Source organism: Micropterus salmoides, unplaced genomic scaffold (genome assembly GCF_014851395.1).
Source record: "Micropterus salmoides isolate LMB-PRFRI ecotype aquatic unplaced genomic scaffold, ASM1485139v1 Ms_hic_scaffold_9, whole genome shotgun sequence".
NCBI classification, from domain to species: Eukaryota; Metazoa; Chordata; class Actinopteri; order Centrarchiformes; family Centrarchidae; genus Micropterus; species Micropterus salmoides.
In genome coordinates, this window is record NW_024044681.1 from 6365292 (window position 1) to 6376556 (window position 11265).

The window sequence follows — 11265 nt, forward strand, 5'->3', positions numbered from 1 at the left end:
AATATAATTTAGCTTCATATTTAATTTTATTTATTTTTGTTCAGTTAGGCACAATTTGTTTTACTGTTGAGAGTTTTTGCCTCATCAAACAAACCCGCCTATTTATACATTATTTAAAGAACAGAATGAATCTTTTCTACAAAATATATCTAATGCATTCATCATGCTCAATTTTTTTTATATTCTTTCAAATATTATCTCAGTAAAATCCTTTAACATATAATTGTTTTTATCCATTTCATTTCGCATTCTTTTCAGTTTGCTTTCAGATTATAGTTCATTCATCAAGATTGTTTTTTCTCAACAAAACACATCAGATACGTACAGTGAACGGTGAAAAATGACATTGTTAGAATATGTGAATCAGATTTACCTCTATTCACGTGACTCTCCACCAGCTAGACCAGAGGTAGGCTGTGAGCCACTTTTTATAAGCTGACTGAAGGTCACCTGGTACTCCAAACCAGTCTGTTCCTGGGCGTCTTGGTGCCCTCTAGGCCCACCACACCCATGAGGGCCAATAAATAATGTTTTGATTTCATTAAATTTTATTAAACCTCTCTCAATTTAATGTCTGCTGCCATTGTCTTGTAAAATCTTTTGTCTCTTCGCACTTTTAGCCACACTTTCACTGTAAAAAACAAAATTGTAAAATAATGGTAAAAAATCAAATTACAGTAAAAAAAAAACTTATATTATTATTAACTTATTATTTTACAGATAAATCTGTACATATGAGACTCTGTATTTTTACAGAGTAAAATTTATTTTATTTTGTTTTATTGCTGTTGTAAACATTAAATTTGCTGCTCTAGAAGTAACATTTAGTTGTATTTAAAATATTAAAGTCTAATCCTATGAATAATTTAAAAAGAACCAGGCGGCTAATATGCACACTTGAATATCGATATTACGATATTACATTGTGAACAATTAAAATATTCTCTAGAATCTGCCTTTTCAGAGAGATTGTTGCTATCGTGCTACAGTGCACAATCTATCAGTTCTATTTCTATGCCTCATACACGCAGTTGACAGCTGCTCTGTCAACATCGTGACAGAGTCAGCTGCCTTGCTGCCTGCGTTAAATAGCATCCTCTCCTCCTTCACAGGACAGCTACGTGACAGGCGGCAGTAGGTGACGGTGAAAACGAGCGGAGCAGACGAAAATATGACTGCTATGATCCCATCCTCTTCAGACTGCGGTCTGGAAGCTTAGCAGGACATTTTTGGCTGTTAGTTCAAATTTGTTTGTTGTCATTCATCCACATATCCGGTACACAATGAACCCAATGCCGTTTCTCAAGGCCCATGGTGCTCAATACAAGATTACAATAATCAACTTACAAGACAAGTAACTACACTAGACGAGACATTACATTTATTCATTAGCTGACGCTTTTATCTAAAGAGACTTACAATTGCTATTTAGGTCAGAGGTGGCACGCCTCTGGAACAACTAGGGGTCTTGCTCAGGGACACACTGGTGTCACAGATTGGAAATGAACCCGGGTCTCACGTGCGTCATACCCACTTCACCAACACCACCACCCCAAATAAAGGATCAAATATATTAAGGTGGAGTGAACGTGATTCGGCTGGAGCATCGTAGTTCAACCAAATCTGACTCTATACTGATACTGACTGGCTGCATCAAAAATAAAAATATCAGCAGAGGAGGTTAGTAATAACGCTGTAATAATCTAATAATTTTATGCAATGTTCGTTACATTTAAATGAAGTAAACTTATATTCATTACTGGGTGGGAATCTCTGGGCACCTCGCGATTTGATTTGATTACGATTCATTTAGTGGGGTGGTTATTCATTCTGCAGCCGTAGTGTGTCAAACACAGGGGAACACTGGTCTCTCTGTTGTGCGCTCCGTCCAGGCGCTGCGATCCGTCAACATTACGTTATCAATTAACTTTTAATAATAGATTTTGAGACATTTGTTTATCAATTCATAATCTTCCACGTCAGCATCCTGATGCATCTAAGAATCGATTAATTCTCCCACCCCTATTCATCACTTCCTACTTTTTGGATTGTTACAAATACATCTTTATCCTGTCTGTTTTACAATCGCATCGTAGCCTCATAATCGTAATGAGGTGCCTAGAAATTCCCACCCTTGAGGTGACGCATCAAGATATCGAATTGAATTGTTCACCTGATAATTGTAATCGAATTGAATCGTGAGACCAGTGAAGATGCTCACCCCTACTGCGTACTCGTTTTCTACTTTTTACTGTTGTAAGAAGTTTTTTTGGTACTGGTAGCGTAGAATTTAAACAGTACCCAACCTTACCTGATTAAACCCCAACGAGAACATGTGAACTATTCTGAACAAAGTCTGTTTGTCAAATTTAGCTCAACTGCACCAAATCTATCAAGAGGAGTGGTCAATGATTCAACCAGAAGCTTGTGGATGGCTTCCAAAAGGGCCTAACTGAGGTAAAAATTACAATGGGACTTTTAAACAAATATTAACATTGCTGTATGTATATTTAATATATATATATATATAGATAGATAGATAAAATGGGAAAGGGCTGTAGATAAATTGGATAGTTGCTTTTAATCACTAGAAAAGTATGTTTATTCAAAATAAACCCCATACAATAAAAAGAAAAGTCTGTAGATATATTGGATAGTTGCTTGTAATTACTGTCAAATATTGTTTACATAAAGTAATCACTATAAAAATTTATTCTATAGTTTAAAAATTAAATTTAACAGGAATTTACTATTAATAATTTGGATAATCCCATAAAATAGAAGCCTAAAGCTGAGTGAATGAGTTTTAAAACACGGTATTTTAAGTAATTTTATGTAATTTTTTTGTGTTTTACATCTAAAAATCTGTACTTTAATGAGGAGTTCTTGTGGATGCAGTTCCTAATCGCTGGAGTGCCTCTTCACTTTGAACAACAGTGAAGAAAACATGTCCATATATCTTTTTAGATTTATTGCCAAAGTAAACTGTTGCAATTCCAAAAATTTTGAAAAATTATTAAATTAACCTTAAATAGCTAGTTCATGAGATTTTGTAAAGAAATATATTAAGATTATACTGGATTGAACTCAGTATTTTAAGTTAAAACACCACTGATCAATAAGAGAGGAGGGTAAACTGTGTAACAATGGGTTACATGAAATCCATGAAAGCTGTGGCTCAGGAGGTAGCCACAGTATCTTGGGCAAGATACTGAACCCCAAATTGCAAACAAACTGCTGCAATTTTCAGGTAGGTGAGATAAACGGTGCCATAGAATAATTAATGAGCACATTTGAACAAGGAACCAGTTCCGCCTGTATCTTGTCCGGCTTATCCTGTCTGGCTAGCGCGGTTAGTCCTCCGCCAGTATCCGGTCCGGTTTGCGCCACAGCGGCTAGTCCTCTGCCTGTTTTGCCTGCACCCTGTTCGGCAGCTAGCCATCTGCTTGTTCCAGCTAGCAATGCAGTGGCTAGCCACCCGCCTGACCTGTCTGTTCCCTTTGTCCTGTCGGCTGCCCCGCCGACTCCTGAACCAAAGCCCCACTCTGACTCTATTTTGCTGCAACTATACCAGGCCTCCGCTGCAAATAGTGGTCCGCTTGAAACCCCAGTCTCAATTTGCAGCCAAACCCAGTAAAACTGTAAAAGACTGTGTCAGTCCCCCAGTCATGTGCTGCTATAAGTTTCTGCCCCCGTCTTGCCTGTTATGCTACAGCTTGCCCCTAAATATGCTGAACTGCTGCTATCCCCAGACTGTGCAGCAGCAGCTCTTAGCCTCTGCTATGCTGCAGCAAACCCCTTACAATCCTGAACCTCATAAAATGCCTCAGCCCCCCACTCCTGATGAACAGTCAAGCACACTGAGCCCAAAGAACTGTTGCCACATTCTCCTGTCTACACCCTGTACCTGCTGAACTGCTGCCAGCCCTGGACTCTGCTTTGCTGCAGCAATACCCTGTCCCTGTTTTACAGCCAAGTACTGTTCCTGTCCCTACTGTGCTGCAACAACTTCTGACCCTGCTGTTGCGCCACAGAAGCAACCTGACCTCACTGAGTTACAGCAGCATCCTCCTTACTCAGTTCTGCTGCCTCACACAGACTCTAGTGTGCTTCTGCAGCCACCTGTTTCTCTGGCTCCAGAGGTTCCCGTTTGGCATCATCGGTCTCTGGGCCCATGGCCCAGTCACTGAACTCCAGTCCTGAGGTCCAGTTGGTGACCTGACCAACTCCTGCTCCACGTGCCCTGTTGGTGGCCTGACTGGCACCTACTTCTGGTTCCCTTTTGGTGGCCCTACTGACTCCTGCCCCCCGAGCCCAGTCAACGGTCTTCAGTCCTGCCATCCAGTTGCTGGTCCCTAGCCCAGCAGCCCTGCCTCTGGTTCCATGTTCATGCTCCTTCCTGGCCCCCGGAGGTTGTGAAATCTCGTTGCTTTTCTGTTACTGTAACTCTTTAACTATATCTGTGGGCAGCTCAGTTGTTATCCACACAGACATTTTCATTGCTACGTGACCGATGACAAATGGAAAACCAGACTTTCAGTGGGGATATTCTAATCCTGGAGGGGTTAATGGTCAGCCCCGACTCCTCCATTCCTGCATTTGTCTTCCTCCTCCTCATCTACATCTTCATTATGGTGTCCAACATCGGCCTGGTTATCCTGACCTTCATGGAGAGGAGCCTCCAGCAGCCCATGTATCTGCTGCTCTGCAACATGAGCATTAATGATGTTTTGGGGGCCACGGTAGTTATACCTCCTGTACTCAGAGATCTTTTAATGTCAAACTCAGAGCGGTACATTCAATACAGTGACTGTGCCATTCAGGCCTTTTTTGTTCACCTCTATGCAGGTGCCTCTGTTATGACCCTGGGGTCATATTTTGTTGTTTCTTTATCTCTCCCTGCACTGTCAGCTGTTCTCCTCTCTTAGAGTGTGTGTGAGTGTATGCAGGTACTGGAGAACAGGTGGGCACACTGGATTGGTCGTGTAGAGCTGATTGGAGCCTCCTGATTGGGCACCTGGATGACAGCAGCCATCTGAGGCCCCACTGACAGGAACTCTTCTCTCTCTCTGCCATCCCCAGCCTGAGCCTGTGTACTGTGTGTTATGTCTGAGTTTATTGTATGCAGAGAACTGTTGTGAGAAGACAAGACAGTCATTCTGATTATTGTCTTATGACAATCTTGTTTTGTTGGCTTTGCCATTTTGTTTGCTATGTAGCAATTTTCTTTGTTGTAGCCATATTGTGTCAGCTACGAGCAGTGAGTAGGAGTTTGTTTGCACCATGTTCTCCTGTTTTTGGAATTAGAAGCCTAGTTCAGAGCTTTGTCTTTTCTTTACCTTTTGGTTTTGGGTTTAGGAAAGTTTTAGGTTTTCTTAGGTTTTGGGCACTGCTCATTTCCGAAAGAAATAATAAAACTGCTAAATTGTATTTACTGTGTGCTGGCCTTGTTTGGGAATGGGAAGAGTGGGAAGCCACACATTTGTTACATCCAGGACACCCCTAGACCTTGGGACGTAACATAAATCGGGGGCTCGTCTGTTCTTTCTCATGTTCTTTGATGTCGTGTTAGGTAAGTTGTTTCTTGTTGCTGTATTTGTGTGGGTGGCAGTTTTCTTTTGTGGTGGTGGCAAAATGGAGTTTAAATTGGAGTATTTTGCTACTAGTCTGTCAGTTGATAAATGTGTGAAAGAAGAAGAAGAAGAAGAAGATTAAAGCTGCAAGCAGCGTTGGGCGGGCCCTCGCACTTGTAGCGCTTCCGCGTGTGAGCCGGCCGAGTCGCATATTCTGGAGCTCTGCCGGTGCGGCTGTGAATTTCCTAAGCGGTTCCGACGCCGCATGAAGGTGTTATATGTCACTTCCTTTGTCCCCTGTGTGGAGCTACATAGCACTTGCCGCTATGAATATAAATCGGTATTGGTGTGTAGATGTCTGCGGGGTGGGAGAGTTATCAAGCACGTAAAGTTTGTTTCAGATGTGAGCATGTACACTGAACAATAATGTACCCAAACAATAAAATACATTCCTTTTATATTTCCCTGCCTTGTTGTTTATGTGTACATACAGAGGAAGAATGTGAGAACAGCACACATTTCATCGTTACTGTGTGTTAGAGCATGGGAGAACAGTGGATACTTTTAATACAGCCCACACCCCTAATACTGTGTAACTATAACAAGTAGAGAACAGAAGAAAAAGATGTTCTTTCTTTACAACTGTCTGCATAGCTTATTCATATTGTGTAATGAATGAAAATAAATAGGCCTACTAGGCTCCTCTCTACTTTGACATTTAAGATTAGCTTGTTTGATCCACCTTCATACACATGTGACATTACTGTACAACTTGAGAAAGGTGAGTTGTTTTCTGCTCCAGCCTGCCTAAAAGAAAAGCGTTTTGGGGATTAAATGGACTTTATTAGCTGCTGCAGTGCAGGATGAACTCAGAACAGACCCATTTCTCACCTTATTATTCTAAATCATGCAACGAAGAAGAAGAAATGCATAATAAATCCTGGGACAAAATCTGTCCACAAATACTGTACAGCATGTAGTCTGATGAACAAGACTTGTGTTATAGCTGACTTGGGCAGTGAAATGTTTTTTTAATTCATGTGGTCATAGTTGTCCACAACTCAAATCAGAATATAAGAAGAAATGTTTTATACCACCTCAAGAAGGCTTCCTATCAGAAAGGTAGGAAGGTATTTCAAATGTACAACTGCAGTACTTAAATCTAAGTAAAGTAATTTCCCTGACATTTTTGTGTTACTTTACTTTTAATAGACGCATGTAACAGGTTTTATACTTCCTGTGAGTATAATCCAATCAATCTTATTTTCATACTGTATATCCGTTGTGTAATTTGATAAATTGTGTTGTATGTCGTGCTCGCATCTCAGAGAAGATTCTGACTGCAACATGCGTTTTTGTAAAGAGAGAAACGGACAGAAAAAGTCTCTAACTCTGCCTGTCAGCTCGCTCTGCTCCGTTAAAACTGAATTTCCATACAGAATTGAATACGAGTGCACTCCAGATTTAGCTGCAGCTAGCTGACCGTGTGCTTCTCCCTATACCGCAGTTCTGTGTCCATGCATGCAGCAAACTGAAAGCACTGTCTGTCGGAGCGTCTACGTGAAAAGAGAAGGAAGACATTGCTGGTAGTATTGTCTTCAGAGTTGTTAAACACCTCAGCGCACTGAAGGAAGCCATCTGACTGTGTGAGGGGCAAGATCGTTGATGTCTGCAGGCAGAGTAGGAGCTCTCCTGTCTGACTGGTCCACCAATAGCAGAGAAGATGACCCCTTGAGACACAGCCCCTCCTCATTTGCATAATGAGGCAGAAATGCATACAAAAATTTAAAAAAGACAGGCAGAAATAAATACCATGGGTGAAAATAAATAAGGTAAATAAATACAAAGGAAGAATAAAACAGACAAAAATATTAAAACACACACATAAATAAATACATTAAAAAAATTAGTAATAAATAAAGGTGAATAAACAAATAAGGTAATTATAACAAAGGTGAATAAGTAAAGGCACTAATTAAAATATAAACATTTATGTCTCCTTGTATAATTTAATTACTACCTACATTTATTTATTTACTTTATTTTTTTGTGTATTTAATTGGATGCTTATTTATTTATTGAGCATTTATTTATTTCTGTATTTATTTCTGGCTGTGTCAGGATCGGTCCTCCATAACGGGGTGGGAGAGTTATCAAGCACGTAAAGTTTGGTTAAGATGTGAGCATGTACACTGAAGTTACAACAACTTCCTGTGTCATGGCGAAGACTTGATCTCTGACGCCACGCCACGGACACACCCATTGACGAAAACTCGCAAATAGCACAACTTTTCATCTTCAATGCCTTTAGAAGGCACAGCACAAATTTGAAGTCGGTCGGACTAAATCCCTAGGAGGAGTTCGTTAAAGTACGAAGTGTGTAAATCATCCAAAATTTGACGTAAAATTCAAAATGGCCGACTTCCTGTTGATTTTAGGGCATCGCTCCAAGAGGCTTTTTTGTGCGTCTGGACAAGATACACGTACCACAGAAAATTCGTGCACGTAGGTAAAACGTGCGGCGGGGGCTGCTTCGTTAAAAGTCACTTCCTGTTGCCAGCAGGTGGCGCTATGACTGTCTGTGAATGTCAGCATGTACATGTGTTCAGGGCGGGACTCTCATCCTACATGTACAGTTTGGTCCAGATGTGAGCATGTACACTGAAGTTACGACAACTTCCGTGTCATGGCGAAGAGCTGATCTTTGACGCCACGCCACGGACACGCCCATTGACGAAAACTCGCAAATAGCACAACTTTTCATCTTCAATGCCTTTAGAAGGCACAGCACAAATTTGAGGTCGGTTGGACTAAATCCCTAGGAGGAGTTTGTTAAAGTACGAAGTGTGTAAATCATCCAAAATTTGACGTAAAATTCAAAATGGCCGACTTCCTGTTGATTTTAGGGCATCGCTCCAAGAGGCTTTTTTGTGCGTCTGGACAAGATACACGTACCACAGAAAATTCGTGCACGTAGGTGAAACGTGCGGCGGGGGCTGCTTCGTTAAAAGTCACTTCCTGTTGCCAGCAGGTGGCGCTATGACTGTCTGTGAATGTCAGCATGTACATGTGTTCAGGGCGGGACTCTCATCCTACATGTACAGTTTGGTCCAGATGTGAGCATGTACACTGAAGTTACGACAACTTCCGTGTCATGGCGAAGAGCTGATCTTTGACGCCACGCCACGGACACACCCATTGACGAAAACTCGCAAATAGCACAACTTTTCATCTTCAATGCCTTTAGAAGGCACAGCAGAAATTTGAGGTCGGTCGGACTAAATCCCTAGGAGGAGTTCGTTAAAGTACGAAGTGTGTAAATCATCCAAAATTTGACGTAAAATTCAAAATGGCCGACTTCCTGTTGGGTTTAGGCTATGGCTCCAAGAGACTTTTTTGTGCGTCTGGACAAGATACACGTACCACAGAAAATTCGTGCACGTAGGTGAAACGTACGACGGGGGCTGCTTTGTTAAAGGTCACTTTCTGTTGCCAGCAGGTGGTGCTATGACTGTGGGTGAATGTCGGCATGTACATGTGTTCAGGGCGGGACTCTCATCCTAGATGTACAGTTTGGTCCAGATGTGAGCATGTACACTGAAGTTACAACAACTTCCTGTTTCATTGCGAATCATCGACGCCACGGACACGCCCATTGACGAAAACGCGCAAATAGCACAACTTTTCATCGTCAATGCCTTTAGAAGGCACAGCAGAAATTTGACGTCGATCCGACTAAATCCCTAGGAGGAGTTCGTTAAAGTACGAAGTGTGTAAATCATCCAAAAATGGCCATAAAATTCAAAATGGCCGACTTCCTGTTGACTTTAGGCTATGGGTTCTTGAGGCTTTTTTGTGCGTCTTGATACGATACATGTCCCCAGAAAATTTCGTACATGTAGGTTGAACGTGAACGAGGGGCTAATCATTTCCAATTTTCTAGGTGGCGCTAGCGAGTCATTTTGCCACGCCCATGTGCGAAACTTGTAGAATACGAAATTTTTCACCGGTTCTGACATGTTTGCAAATTTTGGTGAGTTTTCGAGTATGTTTAGGCCATGTCATTTGGGCCTACTTTGCAGAAAAAAAAAAAAAAAAATAAAAAAAAATTAAAGCTGCAAGCAGCGTTGGGCGGGCCCTCGCACTTGTAAGCGCGTCCGCGCGTGAGCCGGCCGAGTTGCATATTCTGGAGTTCTGCCGGTGCGGCTGTGAATTTCCTACGCGTTTCCGACGCCGCATGAATGTGCTATATGTCACTTCCTGTGTCCCCTATGTGGAGCTACATAGCACTTGCCGCTATGAATATAAATCGGTATTGACGTGTAGATGTCTGCGGGGTGGGAGAGTTATCAAGCACGTAAAGTTTGTTTCAGATGTGAGCATGTACACTGAACAATAATGTACCCAAACAATAAAATAAATTCCTTTTATATTTCCCTGCCTTGTTGTTTATGTGTACATACAGAGGAAGAATGTGAGAACAGCACACATTTCATCGTTACTGTGTGTTAGAGCATGGGAGAACAGTGGATACTTTTAATACAGCCCACACCCCTAATACTGTGTAACTATAACAAGTAGAGAACAGAAGAAAAAGATGTTCTTTCTTTACAACTGTCTGCATAGCTTATTCATATTGTGTAATGAATGAAAATAAATAGGCCTACTAGGCTCCTCTCTACTTTGACATTTAAGATTAGCTTGTTTGATCCACCTTCATACACATGTGACATTACTGTACAACTTGAGAAAGGTGAGTTGTTTTCTGCTCCAGCCTGCCTAAAAGAAAAGCGTTTTTGGGATAAATGGACTTTATTAGCTGCTGCAGTGCAGGATGAACTCAGAATAGACCCATTTCTCACCTTATTATTCTAAATCATGCAACGAAGAAGAAGAAATGCATAAGAAATCCTGGGACAAAATCTGTCCACAAATACTGTACAGCATGTAGTCTGATGATCAAGACTTGTGTTATAGCTGACTTGGGCAGTGAAATGTTTTTTTAATTCATGTGGTCATAGTTGTCCACAACTCAAATCAGAATATAAGAAGAAATGTTTTATACCACCTCAAGAAGGCTTCCTATCAGAAAGGTAGGAAGGTATTTCAAATGTACAACTGCAGTACTTAAATCTAAGTAAAGTAATTTCCCTGACATTTTTGTGTTACTTTACTTTTAATAGACCCATGTAAGAGGTTTTATACTTCCTGTGAGTATAATCCAATCAATCTTATTTTCATACTGTATATCCGTTGTGTAATTTGATAAATTGTGTTGTATGTCGTGCTCGCATCTCAGAGAAGACTCTGACTGCAACATGCGTCTTTGTAAAGAGAGAAACAGACAGAAAAAGTCTCTAACTCTGCCTGTCAGCTCGCTCTGCTCCGTTAAAACTGAATTTACCATACAGAATTGAATACGAGTGCACTCCAGATTTAGCTGCAGCCAGCTGACCGTGTGCTTCTCCCTATACCGCAGTTCTGTGTCCATGCATGCAGCAAACTGAAAGCACTGTCTGTCGGTGCTTCTACGTGAAAAGAGAAGGAAGACATTGCTGGTAGTATTGTCTTCAGAGTTGTTAAACACCTCAGCGCACTGAAGGAAGCCATCTGACTGTGTGAGGGGCAAGATCGTTGATGTCTGCAGGCAGAGTAGGAGCTCTCCTGTCTGACTGGTCCACCAATAGCAGAG